Here is a 19,530-nt window from a genome sequence, read left to right on the forward strand (position 1 = left end):
CAAAGACTGAATCCCATTTGGAGTTATCTGGGTGGGAAGGATCTTTTGCTAATCTAAAATATTGCAAATGAAAGGGTGGAGAGGAAATCGAAGACCAGAGAGAAGTACCTCCTCATAGAAGGTGGCACAATCCTCTGGTGGAATAAAGACCCTATCTTCCTTTCTAGGTGCAACTAACCTAAAGGAGGAAGGGATAAAGTATTGAATACAAAACCTCCATAGGTTGGGTTCAACAAGATGAGACTCTTCATGGTCAGGTCTAAGAGATGCATGACCCTGACTCCGATGAGCCTCATCAGAAGCATTCTGTGGAGTTACCCTAGACCCTTTTAGAAGAGAAGAACTAGAAGGTTCGGAATCACTAACTTCTCTATGTTTATGGAGAGCCATGAGGTCAAAGAAAGAAAAAAAGGAACTTATGAAGCCATTGAAAAGCTAAAGAACCAGATTTTAAGGAAAGAAGAAGCAAAGATGAGTTAATCGAAGGACTTCTTACCAAGAACTTGCTCAAGAAACACTAAAAGTCGCCTGTCTGAGAAGAAGACCTTAAGAGTAAGAGCTATAGCAACAATGGTGGAAAGATAGAAGCCAAACCTGATGACCTTATTAATAAGGAGACATCAATAGCTCTTGTTGGTGCAAAAATCCGCTTGCGCCGGAGAAGCTGGAGTCGAGGAAGTCGCGGTCGCCGCCGGGACCTACAAGGGAAGTCTAAACCGGAGGTGGGGTTGCTCCGGCAAGACCCTCCGACGCTCAAGTCAGTTCTCTTCCTCAACAAGAATGGAGTGCTCGAACGGAGAATTTAGCAGAGTCTTTGAGATAAAAAAAATGAGAGCTTATAGAATAACGTATCTGGGGCCCCTTTTATAGACAGAGGGGGCTGTAGCCTGACAGCGACATCCATAACCGTCTGGCAGTGGGCCGCCCATAGTCAGGAGGAATTTATTGTGAAGGGTAGTGGAGCGGAATCGTGACTATTGCCGTAGCTCGCCACGTGGAACCAGTTGCGGGGAGTGGAGCGACGTCCGCTGTCGTGACTCGTCAGGGAGTGGTGGAATCGCACAGGATCTGCCGTATGGAGTGGAGCAGAATCGTGGCCGTTAATACAGCCTGTCAGGGAGTAATGGGGTTGCGTGGCGTCCGCCGCAGGGAGCGAAATAGAATCAGGGCCGTTAATACGGCCTGCCTGGGAATGCAGATCCGTCGGCTGAAGTTCGGCAGCGGTCGGAGCTGATGATGAAGCCCGGCTCTCGTAGGAGTCCGGGCGGAGTCTTCCTGCAATTAAAGTCAAAGGCGAAGTCCGGCTCCCGTAGGAGTCCAGACAAGGCTTACCGGCAGTTGATGTCGAGGACGGAGCCCGGCTCCCGTAGGAGTCCGGGCGGAGTCTACTTGCTGTTGAAGTTGTCGGCGGAGTCCGGCTCCCGTAGGAGTCCGGACATAGTCTATCTGCAGTCGTTGGAGCCGATGATGAAGCCCGGCTCCCGTGGGAGTCCGGGCGGAGTCTTCCTGCAATTAAAGTTAAAGGCGAAGTCCGGCTCCCGTAGGAGTCCGGACAAGGCTTACCGGCAGCTGATGTTGAGGATGGAGCCCGGCTCCCATAGGAGTCCGGGCGGAGTCTATTTGCTGTCGAAGTTGTCGACGGAGTTCGGCTCCCGTAGGAGTCCGGACGTAGTCTGTCTGCAGCCGTTGGAGCCGAGGACGAAGCCCGACTCCCGTGGGAGTTCGGGCGGAGTCTTCCTGCAATTAAAATTAAAGGCGAAGTCTGGCTCCTGTAGGAGTCCGGACAAGGCTTACCGGCAGCTGATGTTGAGGATGGAGCCCGGCTCCCGTAGGAGTCCGGGCGGAGTCTATTTGCTGTCAAAATTATCGGCGGAGTCTGGCTCCCGTAGGAGTCCGGACGTAGTCTGTCTGCAGCCGTTGGAGCCAAGGATGAAGCTCGGCTCCCGTGGGAGTCCGGACGAAGTCTTCCTGCAATTAAAATTAAAGGTGAAGTCCAGCTCCCGTAGGAGTCCGGACAAGGCTTACCGGCAGCTGATGTTGAGGACGGAGCCTAGGAGCCGGGCGGAGTCTACTTGTTGTTGAAGTTGTCGGCAGAGTCCGACTCCCGTAGGAGTCCGGGCGTAGTCTGTCTGCAGCCGTTGGAGCCGAGGATGAAGCCAGGCTCCCGTGGGAGTCCGGGCGGAGTCTTCCTGCAATTAAAGTTAAAGGCAAAGTCCGACTCCCGTAGGAGTCCGGACAAGGCTTACCGACAGCTGATGTTGAGGACGGAGCCCGGCTCCCGTAGGAGTCCGAGCGGAGTCTACTTGCTGTTGAAGTTGTCGGCGGAGTCCGACTCCCGTAGTAGTCCGGGCGTAGTCTGTCTGCAGCCGTTGGAGCCGAGGACGAAGCCCGGCTCCCGTGGGAGTCCGGGCGGAGTCTTCCTGCAATTAAAGTTAAAGGCGAAGTCCGGCTCCCGTAGGAGTCCGGACAAGGCTTACCGGCAGCTGATGTTGAGGACGGAGCCTAGGAGGCGGGCGGAGTCTACTTGCTGTTGAAGTTATCGGCGGAGTCCGGCTCCCGTAGGAGTCCGGACGTAGTTTGTCTGCAACCGTTGGAGCCGAGGATGAATCCCGGCTCTCGTGGGAGTCCGGGCGGAGTCTTCCTGCAATTAAAATTAAAGGTGAAGTCCGGCTCCCGTAGGAGTCCGGACAAGGCTTACCGGCAACTGATGTTGAGGACGGAGCCTAGGAGTCGGGCGGAGTCTACTTGCTATTGAAGTTGTCGGTGGAGTCCGGCTCCCATAGGAGTCCGGGCGTAGTCTGTCTGCAGCCATTGGAGCCGAGGACGAAGCCCGACTCCCGTGGGAGTCCGGGCGGAGTCTTCCTGCAATTAAAGTTAAAGGTGAAGTCCGACTCCCGTAGGAGTCTGGACAAGGCTTACCGACAGCTGATGTTGAGGATGGAGCCCGGCTCCCGTAGGAGTCCGGGCGGAGTCTACTTGCTGTTGAAGTTGTCGGCGGAGTCCGGCTCCCGTAGGAGTCCGGGCGTAGTTTGTCTGCAGCCGTTGGAGCCGAGGATGAAGCCCGGCTCCCGTGGGAGTCCGGGTAGAGTCTTCCTGCAATTAAAGTTAAAGGCGAAGTTCGGCTCCCGTAGGAGTCCGGACAAGGCTTACCGGTAGCTGATGTTGAGGATGGAGCCTAGGAGCCGGGCGGAGTCTACTTGCCATTGAAGTTGTCGGTGGAGTCCGGCTCCCGTAGGAGTCTGGGCGTAGTCTGTCTGCAGCCGTTGGAGCCGAGGACGAAGCCTGACTCCCATGGGAGTCCGGGCGGAGTCTTCCTGCAATTAAAGTTAAAGGCGAAGTCTGGCTCCCGTAGGAGTCCGGACAAGGCTTACCGGCAGCTGATGTTGAGGACGGAGCCCGGCTCCCGTAGGAGTCCGGGCGGAGTCTACTTGCTGTTGAAGTTGTCGGCGGAGTCCGGCTCCCGTAGGAGTCCGGGCGTAGTCTGTCTGCAGCCGTTGGAGCCGAGGATGAAGCCCGACTCCCGTGGGAGTCCGAGCGGAGTCTTCCTGCAATTAAAGTTAAAGGCAAAGTTCGGCTCCCGTAGGAGTCCGGACAAGGCTTACCGGTAGCTGATGTTGAGGATGGAGCCCGGCTCCCGTAGGAGTCCGGGCGGAGTCTACTTGCTGTTGAAGTTGTCGGTGGAGTCCGACTCCCGTAGGAGTCCGGGCGTAGTCTGTCCGCAGCCGTTGGAGTCGAGGACGAAGCCCGGCTCCCATGGGAGTCCGGACGGAGTCTTCCTGGAGCTGATTCTGCTGAGGACTTCGGTTGTGGGTATTTTATACCCAACACCAGTCTCCCTACTTCCGAGTTCGAATTTTGAATGGAGAAAGTATAGAGAGATGGGCACAGTCGAAACCATCCCCTCGAATCCTGCGCACCGTCGCTCCCAGATATTTTGACATTAAATGTGTGCGTGCCGGAGCTCTTTTTCTGGTTAAGGTGACCTGAAGAGTCTTTTTGGAGCTCCCGCCGAAATGCGATCCCAAGCGTCGCGCTACGAAAATTTGTGAACGGTCAATCCTTGATAGCAGTGAGGGGGACATGCGGAACACGTGGCATGCATCAGTTGGCCTAGGTACACCCGCTGCCATAACTGCGCTAAGATCCGCTGGCTATTTAAACCCCCTACTCTTCCTTCAGGGTTTCATTCTGTCGAGAGGACGGCACCTTTCTTTCGTCTGAGAGCCTGGCCACTCAGCTACTTCCCCCGCACCGGTCCTTGCCATCTTCAACCCCCCAATTCTTCTCTAAGGGGTTCCCACACCATGTCCTCTACCTCGGAGGCCATCCTTGAAGGGATGTCTAGGGCTTGGAGGAAGGCGAGGAGGAGAACAGCGGCCGGTGAGGATCCCCGTCGTTTCAAAGGGGGCTCAAGGAAGAATTCCTTCAACAACAGGGGTTTAATAACGGGGGCCACCGGTAAAGTTATTCTGCCCGAGAATTTCGGAGTAGCAAGGCGGGGTGATACCGGTCAAGAGGGCAGAGCTGTCGTCACAAGCTGTGGCGGGATCCTTGATGCCGTCGGGGCCGAGGGACCAGAAGCGGTCGGCGTCGACGGTGGGGCAGTAAAATTTATTGCGGGGACGGTGGAAGTAACGCATGCCGACCTTGCCGGAGCATTTTGGACGGTGGCTGTCACGGAGAATTCGATTATCTCTGGTGCCACTGCTGCCCCCCGGGGTGACTCCGGTTCTTCTTGAAACAGGTCTTCGCCACCGCTGCCATTGCCCCTACCGCCCCTAGGAATCTATCCCATCCTTTTCCCCCTAAAGTTGGGACTTCGGAGGTGGAGTGAAACAAAACGGGGTGAAAGCTGATGAGCTCGTCACACGCACTGGGCAACGTGGTTGGAAAGGACAGAAATGGGAAGAGAAATTTGTGGCTTGAGGCGGCCTCCGGTGTATTCTTTCCAAACCGTGTTCGCGAGACTTGCAATGATGTATATTTTTTTTCTCTGGCCCACCGGGTCTTGTAACGTACATCTTGTTAGTTGAAAAATGAAAAGGAGATTTTATTACCTCGTCCGTATCTTGCATCGAATAGTTGTCTGTTGAACTTCTTTATTCTTCTTTCTTCTCTCTTCCTCCTCTTCTTTTTTCTCTCTTCTTTTTCTTTTTTTTTTTCTTTTTTTTTTTTTACAGCGTCCTAAGGTCATTGGTGGTCCCTTTTATTTATATTGGATTGTCATTTGCCGATCTCCTTTTCAATTTTTACGCCATTCGAAGGTACCCGGTTGCTATTGCACCAACCCATCTTTTTCGTCAATGGCAGCAGGCTCGCCCGGGGCCATTCGGGCTTGGGGTCCTTCTTAGGGCTTGAGTCCGGGGTTCAAGCTTCTGTCATCCTGAGTAAGTTGTCCTATTTCGCATCGAAAGCTTCCTTGGAAGTTGGGACTCCCATCGGGAGTTCCAATCCTCGCTGCGATAGAGTTTTCTGTACCTCGGGCGCTGTTTGTTTTCCAGTCGTCACTGTTGCGATCCATTGCCTTCCTTTTTCGCTTGGAGTTTTTCTCCGCTGAAGCCGAGGCAAAGTTCGGCTCTCACGGGAGTCCGGACGGAGAATCCCTCTTGAAGTTGGAGTTGTGGGCGGAGCCCGGCTCCCGTAGGAGTCCGGGCGGAGTCCTCCTGCGATTAAAGTTAGGTGTGAAGTCCGGCTCCCATAGGAGTCTGGACGGATCTTACTGGCGGTTGAAGTTGGCGATGGAGCCCAGCTCCCGTAGGGATCCGGGCGGAGTCCCCCTTGAGGTTGGAGTCGCAGGCGGAGCCCGGCTCCCATAGGAGTCCGGGCAGAGTCCTCCCGGAGTTGATGTCACGGGCGGAGCCCGGCTCCCGTAGGAGTCCGGGCGGAGCCTTCCTTGGCGTCGTGGACAGAGCCCGGCTCCCGTAGGAGTCAGGGCGAAGTCTTCCTGCAATCAAAGTCATAGGCGAAGTCCGACTCCCGTAGGAGTCTGGACAAGGCTTACCGGCAGTTGCTGTTGTCGGCGGAGTCTGGCTCCCGTAAGAGTCCGGACGAAGCTTACCGGCAGTCGAGGTTGGCGACGGAGCCCGGCTCTTGTAGGTGTCCGGGCGGAGTTGTCCTGTAGTCGATGTCGGTGTCGGAGCCCGGCACCCGTAGGAGTTCGGGCGGGGCTGTCCTGTAGTCGAAGTCGGCGATGGAGCCCGACTGCCGTAGGAGTCCGGGCTGGGTTTACCACCGGTCGAAGTTGCTTAAGCTAGGGCAAGGTTTTCCTCCTGGGGGGCGCATATGGGCGTTGCAGGGCCTCTCCCCCCATCCGGTCTAAAAGAACCAGACCTTTGACTTTGTTCATGTCAGGACGAGGTCCTCCTCCTGTTCCTGACATGGCTGTGGGGGCACATTAGGGCGCTGTAAGGCCTCTCCTCCCAACCGGTCTAAATGGAATCGGGCCTTCGATTTTGCTCAAGTTAGGGCGAGGTTCTCCTCCTGTCCCTAACAGGGCTGTGGGGGCACATATGGGCGTTGTAAGGCCTCTCCTCCCATCCGGTCTAAATGGAACCGGGCCTTCGATTTTGCTTAAGTTAGGGCAAGGTTCTCCTCCTGTCCCTAACAGGGTTGTGGGGGCACATATAGGTGTTGTAAGGCCTCTCCCCCCATCCAGTCTAAATGGAACCGGGCCTTCGACTTTGCTCAAGTTAGGGCGAGGTTCTCCTCCTGTCCCTAACAGGGCTGTGGGGGCACATATGGGCGTTGTAAGGCCTCTCCCCCCATCCGGTCTAAATGGAACCGGGCCTTCGACTTTGCTCAAGTTAGGGCAAGGTTCTCCTCCTGTCCCTAACAGGGCTGTGGGGGCACATATGGGCGTTGTAAGACCTCTCCCCCCATCCGGTCTAAATAGAACCGGGCCTTCGACTTTGCTCAAGTTAGGGCAAGGTTCTCCTCCTGTCCCTAACAGGGCTGTGGAGGCACATATGGGCGCTGTAAGGCCTCTCCCCCCATCCGGTCTAAATGGAACCGGGCCTTCGACTTTGTCGGGATGACGTTTCCCTTTCGTTTCTGACACAGCTTGTGCGAATTGTTCAAAGACATACAGGTATGCAATTTTCAATTAAAATGAAGTCATTGGTAGTACACCCGCAAGTTTTTCGAGTTCCACGGTCGCGGGAGGTCGGCTCCTCCGAGTTCCTTGAGATAATAAGTTCCCGACCGGGCTACTTCTTTGACTTCATACGGTCCTTCCCAGTTTGGGGCGAGTTTCCCCCGGTCCTGAGGTTGCGAGATAGCAGCTCGTCGGAGTACTAGATCTCCTGCTTTGAAGGCTTTGTTCTTGACCCAGGCATTGTAATATCGAGCAACTTTCTGTCTGTAGGCTGCCATTCGAACCTGAGCGATCTCCCGTCTTTCTTCCAGCAGGTCGAGGTTGGCTCTAAGACTTTGTGAATTTTGGTGTTCGTCGAATGCCACGACTCGTGCCGATGGGAGTTTAAGCTCGATCGGGATGACGGCTTCTGTACCGAAGGCTAAAGCAAAGGGGGTCTCCCCCGTAGGTAACCTATGGGTAGTTCGATACGCCCATAGCACATGATAAAGCTCATCTGCCCAAGTTTCCTTTGCTTTTTCAAGCCTTGTCTTAATCCCCTGCAAAAGGGTTCTGTTAGTCACCTCAGCTTCGCCGTTCGCCTGGGGATGGGCTACTGATGTGAAGTTGTGAGAGATGTTTAGATCTTCATAGAATTCGACGAATTTTGCTCCCGCGAATTATCGCCCATTATCAGTGATTAGGGTTCTAGGCAAACCGAACCTGCACACGATCGATTTCCAGACAAAATCTTGCACTTTCGCTTCTGTGATTTTTGCTAGTGGTTCGGCTTCAACCCATTTGGTGAAGTAGTTGATCGCTACAAGGAGAAACTTTCTTTGTCCAGACGCCATGGGAAAGGGGCCAAGGATGTCCATCCCCCATTGTGCAAAAGGCCATGGGGCACTCAAGGGTGTGAGCTCGGTGGCGGGTTGTCTCTGGACGTTGGCGTATCTCTGGCATCGATCACACTTTTTGACATATTCAATCGAATCATGATGCATTGTTGGCCAGTAATATCCTTGGCGGAGCAGCTTGTGGGATAAAGATCTAGCTCCCAAATGGTTTCCGCAAACTCCCTCATGTACCTCCCATAAGGCGTAGTCAGCTTCCGAGGGCCGGAGGCATTTCAAGAGGGGCAAGGAGTATGATCTTTTGTACAATTTGCCCTCATAAAGGATGTACCGGGAGGCTTGATTTCGGAGCTTCCGAGCCTCCTTCGTGTCCTGGGGGAGAACTCCATCTCTAAGATAGGTTATCAGCGGGTCGACCCAGCTGGGCTCGTGGTCGATCTCCATTACGGACCGTGATTCTTCTATACTCGGGCATTTTAGAACTTCAAAGAGGATGCCTTTGGGCAATTCGGTCGGAGCCAATGTTGCCAGCTTGGAGAGAAGGTCAGCTCTGGTATTCTCCATCCTTGGAATCTGTCTAATGTTGAAGTCACTAAAGGCGGGAGTGAGCTCCTTTACTTTCTCAAGATATTTGGCCATACTGTCCTCCCGCGCTTCATAACTCCCGCTGACCTGTCCCACCACCAGTTGGGAGTCGCTGTGTACCTGGAGTTGACCTATTCCCAGTTCTTTGGCGATCCTTAGTCCTGCGATCAGAGCTTCATATTCCGCTCCATTGTTTGTTGCAGGGAACTCGAAACGCAGGGCGTACTCTGCGATGACTCCCTCTGGACTGACCAAAATTAGGCCTGCGCCTGCGCCCGACATGTTGGAAGATCCGTCCACACAGACGGTCCAAAAGCGATCGGAGGGATTAGCCTCTTCGTTGGGAGAGTTCGGTTGGGACTTTGGGTCGTCACCTTTGCTTTGTTCACGTTCAGCCTCCTCTGGGATGGTACACTCTACTATGAAATCTGCCAGTATTTGGGCCTTCACTGCTGGCCTGGGTCGATAATTGATGTCGAATTTCGTGAGCTCGATCGTCCATTTCGCCATCCTCCCAGAGGTATCTGCCCGGTGCAGGACCACCTTGATTGGTTGGTCGGTGAGTAGTATCACGGTGTGCCCTTGAAAGTAGGGTCGGAGCCTCCGAGCTGCAATCAACAAGGCGTAAGTCAATTTTTCTAATTTGGTGTATCTTATCTCGGCGTCCCTCAGCGCGCGACTAACGTAGTAGACCGGTCGCTGGACTTTCGCTTCTTCTTTGACAAGGACGGCCGCGAGGGCCATGGGAGAGATCACTAGGTACAAAAATAGTTCCTCCCCAGGTTCAGGCTTTGCCAACAGCGGGGGTGAGCTAAGGTAGCTTCTTAACTCTTCGAACGCCTGTTGGCACTCAGAGGTCCAACAAAAATTCTTCGGCTGCTTGAGGGTTTGAAAGAAGGGCAAGCATCGTTCGGCCGACCTCGCGACGAAGCGATTAAGAGCCGCTATCCTCCCTGTGAGGCGCTGAACCTCCTTGATCGACTTTGGGGCGGTCATCTCCTGGATGACGCGAATTTTCTCTGGATTGGCCTCAATCCCACGCCCTGATACCATGAAGCCCAGGAACTTTCCTGAGGTTACTCCGAAAGCGCATTTAGTTGGGTTCAGCTTCATTCTATACTTTCGAAGAGTGTCAAAGATTTTCTCGAGGTCGGCGACATGATTTCTGGAAGACTTGCTTTTTACAAGCATATCATCCATGTAGACCTCCATATTTCGACCGATCTGCTCTTTGAAGATTTTGTTCACCAGCCATTGGTAGGTTGCGCCCGCATTCTTGAGACCGAATGGCATGACCCTATAATAGTAAAGGCCGCGATTAGTGATGAAAGCTGTCTTTTCTTCATCTTCCGACGCCATTCTAATTTGATTATAGCCGGAGACGCATCCATAAAGGTGAGGAGCTCATGGCCTGAGGTCGCGTCCCCCAATTGGTCGATTCGGAGAAGGGGGTAGCTGTCCTTTGGACAAGCTTTATTCAGCTTTTTGAAGTCTATGCACATCCTCCACTTGCCGTTTGTTTTCTTGACCAAAACAACATTGGAAATCCACTTAGGATAATTGACTTCCTTAATGAATCCGGCCTTGAGAAGCTTATCCACTTCCTCTGCTATCGCCTTCTGCCTCTCCGGGGCATGACTCCGGATTTTTTCTTTTGTCGGTCGATGCTTTGGATCGACTGCCAGATGATGCTCCATGACTTCCGTGTCAATCCCCGACATGTCCGCCGGAACCCAAGCGAAAACGTCCGCATTCCTTCGGAGGAAATCAATAAGACGCGTCCGCACCTCCTCCCCCAGGTTAGAGCCAATTAACGCCACATGCTCCGCGTTCCCATCATTCAGGGGGACTGGTACCAAATCTTCGATTGGGCCGCCCCTTTCTTCGGTGAGGTCGTCGCGAGCATCCAATCCATCGACGGGATAGGGGTCAGCCCGATCGCTTCTTTGCAAGGCGATGTTGTAGCAATGTCTGGCCAGGGCTTGGTCTCCCCGGACCTCTCCGATTCCCTGGTTGGTGGAGAACTTCAACTTCAAATGGTAGGTTGAAACGATAGCTCTGAGAGCATTGAGGCCGGGTCGGCCAAGGATTGCATTGTAGGCGGATGGCGCCTTTACCACCAAGAAATTCACCAGAGCCTTGGACTGCTTTGGATACTGACCTGCGGCCACAGTCAAAGCTATCATTCCCTCCGTCGGAACGGCGTCACCGGTAAACCCTATCAAGGGGGAGCAAATCGGTCTCAGATGACTGCCAAGAGCGGACATTCTTGAAAAGACGTCGTAGAACAAGATGTCGGTCGAACTTCCATTGTCAACAAGAATGCGACGGACGTCGTAATTTGCTATATTCAAGGAAACTACGATCGCATTGTTATGAGAGAATTGGACTCCCTGGGTGTCTTCTTCGGTAAAGGTTATGGGTTCTTCAACTTTCTGCCGCTTGGGGGATGCAGCTGATATGTTGGTTGCCTCCCGCCGGGATTCCCCCGAGATGGCGTTGACAGAATTCGATAGAGGCCGGTCATCCGGCCACTCCTTATCGGTGACCATAGCCGGAGGTAGTTGTGCAAAGGCCTCGCGAGAAGGCATCAGATGAGGGAAGGAGGAGTGGGTGCCAGAAAAGATGGTCGGAAGTGGATCCGTTGAGCGCTCCTTTAAGAACAAGGGTATTGCGAAGACACACCCCTTCCTCTAGCGCCAATCTTGTTGGTGCAAAAATCCGCTTGCGTCGGAGAAGCTGGAGTCGAGGAAGTCGCGATCGCCGTCGGGACCTGCAAGGGAAGTCTAAATCGGAGGTGGGGTTGCTCCGGCAAGACCCTCCGACGCTCAAGTCAGTTCTCTGCCTCAACAAGAATGGAGTGCTCGAACGGAGAATTTAGCAGAGTCTTTGAGATAAAAAAAATGAGAGCTTATAGAATAACGTATCTGGGGCCCCTTTTATAGACGGAGGGGGCTGTAGCCTGACAGCGACATCCGTAACCGTCTGGCAGTGGGCCGCCCATAGTCAGGAGGAATTTATTGCGGAGGGTAGTGGAGCGGAATCGTGGCTATTGCCGTAGCTCGCCACGTGGAATCAGTTGCGGGGAGTGGAGCGACGTCCGCTGTCGTGACTCATCAGGGAGTGGTGGAATCGCACAGGATCCATCGTATGGAGTGGAGCAGAATCGTGGCCGTTAATACAGCCTGTCAGGGAGTAATGGGGTCGCGTGGGGTCCGCCGCAGGGAGCGAAACAGAATCAGGGCCATTAATACGGCCTGCCCGGGAATGCAGATCCGTCGGCTAAAGTTCGGTAGCGGTCGGAGCTGATGACGAAGCCCGGCTCTCGTAGGAGTCCGGGCGGAGTCTTCCTGCAATTAAAGTCAAAGGCGAAGTCTGGCTCCCGTAGGAGTCCGGACAAGGCTTACCGACAGTTGATGTCGAGGATGGAGCCCGGCTCCCGTAGGAGTCCGGGCGGAGTCTACTTGCTGTTGAAGTTGTCGGTGGAGTCCGGCTCCCGTAGGAGTCCGGACGTAGTCTGTCTGCAGCCGTTGGAGCCGAGGACGAAGCCCGGCTCCCGTGGGAGTCCGGGTGGAGTCTTCCTGCAATTAAAGTTAAAGGCGAAGTCCGGCTCCCGTAGGAGTCCGGACAAGGCTTACCGGCAGTTGATGTTGAGGACGGAGCCCGGCTCCCGTAGGAGTCCGGGCAGAGTCTATTTGCTGTCGAAGTTGTCGGCGGAGTCCGGCTCCCGTAGGAGTCCGGACGTAGTCTGTCTGCAGCCGTTGGAGCCGAGGACGAAGCCCGGCTCCCATGGGAGTCCGGGCGGAGTCTTCCTGCAATTAAAATTAAAGGCGAAGTCCGGCTCCCGTAGGAGTCCGGACAAGGCTTACTGGCAGCTGATGTTGAGGATGGAGCCCGGCTCCCGTAGGAGTCCGGGCGGAGTCTATTTGCTGTCGAAGTTGTCGGCGGAGTCTGGCTCCCGTAGGAGTCCGAACGTAGTCTGTCTGCAGCCGTTGGAGCCGAGGACGAAGCCCGGCTCCCATGGGAGTCCGGGCGGAGTCTTCCTGCAATTAAAATTAAAGGCGAAGTCTGGCTCCCGTAGGAGTCCGGACATGGCTTACCAGCAGCTGATGTTGAGGATGGAGCCTAGGAGCCGGGCGGAGTCTACTTGCAGTTGAAGTTGTCGGCGGAGTCCGACTCCCGTAGGAGTCCGGGCGTAGTCTGTCTGCAGCCGTTGGAGCCGAGGATGAAGTCCGGCTCCCTTGGGAGTCCGGGCGGAGTCTTCCTGCAATTAAAGTTAAAGGTGAAGTTCGGCTCCCGTAGGAGTCCGGACAAGGCTTACCGGCAGCTGATGTTGAGGACGGAGCCCGACTCCCGTAGGAGTCCGGGCGGAGTCTACTTGCTGTTGAAGTTGTCGGCGGACTCCGGCTCCCGTAGGAGTCCGGGCGTAGTCTGTCTGCAGCCGTTGGAGCCGAGGACGAAGCCCGGCTCCCGTGGGAGTCCGGGTGGAGTCTTCCTGCAATTAAAGTTAAAGGCGAAGTCCGGTTCCCGTAGGAGTCTGGACAAGGCTTACCGGTAGCTGATGTTGAGAATGGAGCCTAGGAGCCGGGCGGAGTCTACTTGCTGTTGAAGTTGTCGGCGGAGTCCTGCTCCCGTAGGAGTCCGGACGTAGTCTGTCTGCAGCCGTTGGAGCTGAGGACGAAGCTCGGCTCCCGTGGGAGTCCGGGCGGAGTCTTCCTGCAATTAAAATTAAAGGCGAAGTCCGGCTCCCGTAGGAGTCCGGACAAGGCTTACCGGCAGCTGATGTTGAGGACGGAGCCTAGGAGCCGGGCAGAGTCTACTTGCTGTTGAAGTTGTCGGTGGAGTCCGGCTCCCGTAGGAGTCCGGGCGTAGTCTGTCTGCAGCCGTTGGAGCCGAGGACGAAGCCCGGCTCCCGTGGGAGTCCAGGCGGAGTCTTCCTGCAATTAAAGTTAAAGGCGAAGTCCGGCTCCCGTAGGAGTCCGGACAAGGCTTACCGGCAGCTGATGTTGAGGATGGAGCCCGGCTCCCGTAGGAGTCCGGGCGGAGTCTACTTGCTGTTGAAGTTGTCGGCGGACTCCGGCTCCCGTAGGAGTCCGGGCGTAGTCTGTCTGCAGCCGTTGGAGCCGAGGACGAAGCCCGGCTCCCGTGGGAGTCCGGGCGGAGTCTTCCTGCAATTAAAGTTAAAGGCGAAGTCCGCTCCCGTAGGAGTCCGGACAAGGCTTACCGACAGCTGATGTTGAGAACGGAGCCTAGGAGCCGGGCGGAGTCTACTTGCTGTTGAAGTTGTCGGCGGAGTCCGGCTCCCGTAGGAGTTCGGACGTAGTCTGTCTGCAGTCGTTGGAGCCGAGGACGAAGCCCGGCTCCCGTGGGAGTCCGGGCGGAGTCTTCCTGCAATTAAAATTAAAGGCGAAGTCCGGCTCCCGTAGGAGTCCGGACAAGGCTTACCGGCAGCTGATGTTGAGGACAGATCATGCTTCAACAAGTGAATGGATCTTCATGCTTGGTGGGGATGCAATTTCTTGGAGATCCAAGAAGCAAACATGTACAGCAGACTACACCATGGTAGTAGAGTTTATTCTAGCTTCGTCTAGTAAAGAAGCTAAATGGTTAAAAAATCTCTTATACGAGATTCCTTTATGGCCTAAACCATTGCCACCTATATCTATACATTGTGATAGTGAGACCACACTATCAAAGTAAAAGATTTTTAAAGAAAGAATTGGTAGAAATCTCACCATGTTCATCAGGATGAGTCTGCTCATATTATATAGTGGTGTGATATGCACAATTATGGTTACAAGAGATTACATGAATCAAATATAAATTCAAATATTCCTAATTTGTAGATTACACAATCATGACTTCCTAATTTACAAATTATACAATCATGACTGATTGCACAATCATGACTTCCTAATTTATAGATTACAACTTTCTTATTTAAAGGTTACTCAATTATGACCATAATTTATCTCCAGTATTATCTCTATCACCCCCGACAAGCACAATGGAGAGACAACTACATTGAGCTTGGACCGAAGAAGCACAAAGTGGAATGAAGAAAGTCCTTTCGTGAGACCATCTGCAAGTTGGTTGTCAAACCTGATGAATCGAATAGCAATTGCTTCTAAAAAATATGCTTCCGAACAAATTGATAGTCAATTTCAATGTGTTTGGTTCATGCATGAAATATAATATTAGATTAGTTGTAAGGTATATAGTAAACAAATTATCACACCACAGGATAGGAGGCTGATGTATCCATAGGCCTAACTCCTGAAGAAGAAATTGGATCCAAATGAGTTCAGCAGTAGCATTAGCTAAGCTTTTGTATTCTAACCTAGAATGAGCTATAGTATGCTGCTTTTTGGAGGACCACGAGATGATATTCGGTCTAAGAAAAATAGCAAAACCACTAATGGAGCGTCTGTCATCAGGATTACTAGTCCAATCAACATTAGAAAATCGATGTGAAAAACCAATAGAGCCTGGGTGAATAAGTAGTCCATGTGTGATAGTACCCTTCAGATAGCAGAGAATACATTTCACAGCTACCCAATGAGTCGTGCGGAGCTTATGCATAAATTGAAAAATCTGATTGACTGCATAAGCAATATCAGGTCTTGTGAGTTTGAGATACTATAGACTGCCAACTATACTCTGATAGAGAGAAAGATTATTGAATGGAGTACCATCATATAGAGAGAGACAAGAACCAGTGATGGTAGGAGTGCTGAGTGGTTTGCGGTCAATCATAGCATAGTGAGTGAGCATGTCATGAATATACTTGGACTGTGTGAGATATAAGCCAGTGGAACTAAAATGAGCCTAAATATTAAGGAAAAAATGAAGTGGTTCCAAGTCCTTCATGGCAAATTCCTGACCAAGGGCAATAAGTGTTAAAAAGCCGGTGTTTTTTATATATGTAGATTTTGAAACAAGAACGAGTAGAAATAATACAGATTAAAATAAGTCGATCCAAAGTTGATATTTTTAAATGATCAAAGATTCCACTAAGATGCACATCTCATGTCCAATTGATAAAATCTAATCTATCAATAGAATCAAATATATTTTTCTTCTATATACCAATTTCATACCTATTCCTCTTAGAGGTTCGATTTTTGAAGAATACTCCTTTCTGACATTATAAAATTCTTTCTTAGGCCATATCTTAAACAACTTCTTGCTAGTAAAGCCAAAAATTATAATGATTAAATAATTAACGTCAAAATTAAAAAAAATTATCATGATCTTTACCCATATCAAATTTAGAATCACAAAATAATCTAAATAACAATTGAATAGGTACATCTAGTACCACACAACATGTCAATATATTCTACTTTATTTCAAGATCAACACCTCTTATATTTAAGTCAAACCCTACTTATAGAAATCTAAGATAAACAATTATAGCTCTGTTATACATATTATATACCATTTATGCATAAATTTCATCACAATACCAATTGATCCAAAATCCAAACTTTGAATCCTTTCTACTATATTTATCATGTCCCTAGTGATCATAATCTTTAACTCAAATACTACTTAAATCATGCCCCTAATGATCATAACCTAAGTTTTGATACCACTTTATCACATCAAGAAACTAAATCATGTGCAAACTTCAGAAAGCTATAATTTGATCATACAATATCTAATTGAGATGATATTTTTTTTTTGAAATTGAGTATCTTTTCAAGGTCTACAACTTTTGATAAGCCCCAAAAGAGGCTAAATCAAGTCAAAATACCATCATTTTGGCCTTAAAATAAATGAGATAAAAATCAAAACTTTTCTTTTTGAAAAAGATTTTAATCGAAAGTTATCTTCTAATCTGTAAAGAAGTAAGTAGAATGATAGAAGAAAAAGTTGATGTAAAAATTAGGATTTATCTCTCATAAAATTTTTATATTTTTATGATTTTTTATATCTATTATATTTTTTTAAAAAATCTAGTTCTGTTTAAGCTATAAGAAGAGGAGACTAATCTAATTTGTTCAAGGGTGGACTTCCTTCTAGAAAATAAGAAGAGGAATCTGACCTGAATTGCCTAAGGACGAATCTTACTATTATAAATAGGGACTATGTATCTTAGTTTATATTATGAAGAATTCATCAATGAAAGAAAAAAAATTTAAGCCCTACTTTTGTAATTTTTCCATCATTTTTATTTCTTTGATAGATCCAAATTGAGAGAATTGAAAAGAGCCTTCCATTTCCCCAATCAGATCAACTATTCACACCGGTAAGCTTTAAGTTAACATCATGAAGCAAACCATAAATTAGTACCTCCATATACTATATAAGCAATTTTAAGAAATTTATAGAGAGCCTATGCAGCCTTATTTAAGTTTCAAAATCACAAGCTAGACATAGTTACTATTTGTCCAATCCAATCTAGCCTATACATAAAGAAAACATGAACCAGATGCCTTCATGGCAAAATTTTTTCTGCAGCTCAATAGCCATTTTAGCAAATTTTGAATGCTGTTGGGCGGATAAAACTTCTATGGTCGGACTGACCATAGAAGGAATTATGGTCGGATCGTCATCACCTGCCACGTCTCTGAAGTACACAGCACGCCCTTACGCATGCACATTAAAATACTAAGAAAATATGAATGAATAAACCCCAATAGTATTTGAATAGTTTTGATAAACATTACATGACCCCTGGGGTTTTGAATAGTTTTGATAAACATTACATGACCCTCAGGGGTTTATCTATTCTTGATTTTTTAGTGGGCAGCTCCTTTTACCAATCTTTCCGAGCAATGGATTCATTGCAAGCAATTCGACATTGATTTGTAATAAATTAACTATTTTGACTCGGGGCATTTGTAATTCATGGCCATCAATTTTACTCCTTTCTAACTAGATGTAGATAAAAAAATTAGTATAATCTTTAATGGATTGTTCTAATCACTTCCCTCAAAATGGCATGCGGTAAGACTCTTAATTATGCTCGCAAAGGAATGAATTTGACCTCATATATTAGGAAGCTACAGGAATAAGAACAGTGAAATTAATGCACAATTAAAATCTGCCAAAAGCATTCAAAAAAATTAAGATAATTGTCTGCAGTAAACAGATCCAGTAAAATTATATGTCAAGACTGAATACAAAACCCTCATAAAATTAATCCCTATAAGCATGACAGCTTCTTCTGTTCATTAAATATCAAACCCATATGACACTTGTCCAACACTCGTTTATCTCCTAGCATGCAAGTTAATCGAGAAAATATATAACAGTGCCCTAACTAGACATAATAAGGCGGCGCAGCTGTCGATAGGCCATCTAATGTAGGTGGTATCTGTTGATCCTCGAAGAGACACATTCCACAGGCTGGGCAGAGACATGAGATGCTCTGCCAATGGCGGATGCAGCTCCCATGGAACACATGATTACATGCCGTCACGCCTATCTCCTCCCCAACGGTGAATTCTTTGCCGCACACCGAGCAGGGCTCGCCTTCATCCAACGTCACCGCCGGTAGAGAGTTGTCATTGTAGCCTTGCATCTGAACTTCTTGGGAAGGATTACGGATTCCGCGAGGACCAAGAATAGAATTTCCACAACCACAAAACAAATCATGGATCCATACAACCATCGCGCAGACAAGCATCACCGAGTAGGCTGGTAATATTGCTATTTGTGATAACCAAAGATCCATGCCCCCTAAAAAAAAGAGAGCAAGAGATAGAGAGAGAGAAAGGTGCGGTATATATTGGAGTGGGTTGAAGGAACACGGCATAAAGTTTCTTGAATCTACGCAGGAGAGTGGTTTGAGGAGAAGATTTTATTAAAGCATACAGATGCGATACGATACGATCTCTTGCCGCCGCATCTTTCGCTGTGGGCGAAGCGGAAAACGAAAGATCTATTTAAGGAAACTTTTGTGATACATTTCTTGTCACCGAAGTTTTTTATTTAAGGCAAGAAACAGCAAGCTCCTAGTTGGCATGAAACCTAACTTCTTAAAAAGATTTATCTGCGGGACTAGGAGCGGCTGGTAACAAAATCTGTCGTCTTGGTAAAATTAGATCCGTGATTACGGCTGAGAGGAACATACGTACGCCCATAAATGCGTACGTACACATACGCATATGCTAAGCACCAAGTTCAAAGTTATTACGTGCATTACATCCTCTTGTAGTGGAAAAAAATTTATTTCCATCACATAGCATGTTTTGACTAGTATCAAGTCGCAAAAACAAAAGACTCAAGACAATCTGATTATCGTGCAACGAGGATGGTTCATTCAAAGAAAAGAATTTATTTTGCTGGGATTGGTTCTAGCACTACCAGGTAAATTGTTTATGTTTAACATAAAATATAGCTCCTATGTGACAACTGATGGGCATGCCTTGTTGTCATCATGGAACTAACTTGAGTTGCCAGAAGTTTATAGTATTGTACAATTCCTAGGCCCTGGTGTCCTTATGCTGATAGGCATATTAATAAGGGTGCAATCGAGTCGAGCCAAGTCAAGTGCCAGAGGCTCAAGCTCAACTCGATTCAAAAATTTTGGGTTTGAAATTTGACTCAAGATCAATCAAATCCTAAAATCCAAATTCGAACTCAACACAATCAAAACAAAAAAAATAATAAGAATTTTATGTGGATTATACTTCATTTTAATAATGACCGAGTTTAACCAAAGGCACGTTTGTAAAACTTTTAGATAATTTGACTCCCGCATCTTTTATATACTCTGTCAGTCATAATTAGGTGTGAATGTTTGCATATTGGACCTAATGCCTAATGAGGCTTACGGAACACTTGCTCAAGTTATGATATTAAGGCCAATGTAGTTAAATGGGGAGATCCACGATCTTGAACGTTTGATCCGGATCCAAGACCACCACAAAAATTGGAATTAGTTATTGAGATCCTTTTCCAAAGGATCGGATGATCCAATTTTGAAGTATACGACTTAAATCGGGGACCATCCGTCTGCTGAAGAAGACAATGTAACAAATAGAGGAATACTGTTTTCAGATCAGA

This window comes from Elaeis guineensis, chromosome 3 (assembly GCF_000442705.2).
Source record: "Elaeis guineensis isolate ETL-2024a chromosome 3, EG11, whole genome shotgun sequence".
Lineage (NCBI taxonomy): Eukaryota > Viridiplantae > Streptophyta > Magnoliopsida > Arecales > Arecaceae > Elaeis > Elaeis guineensis.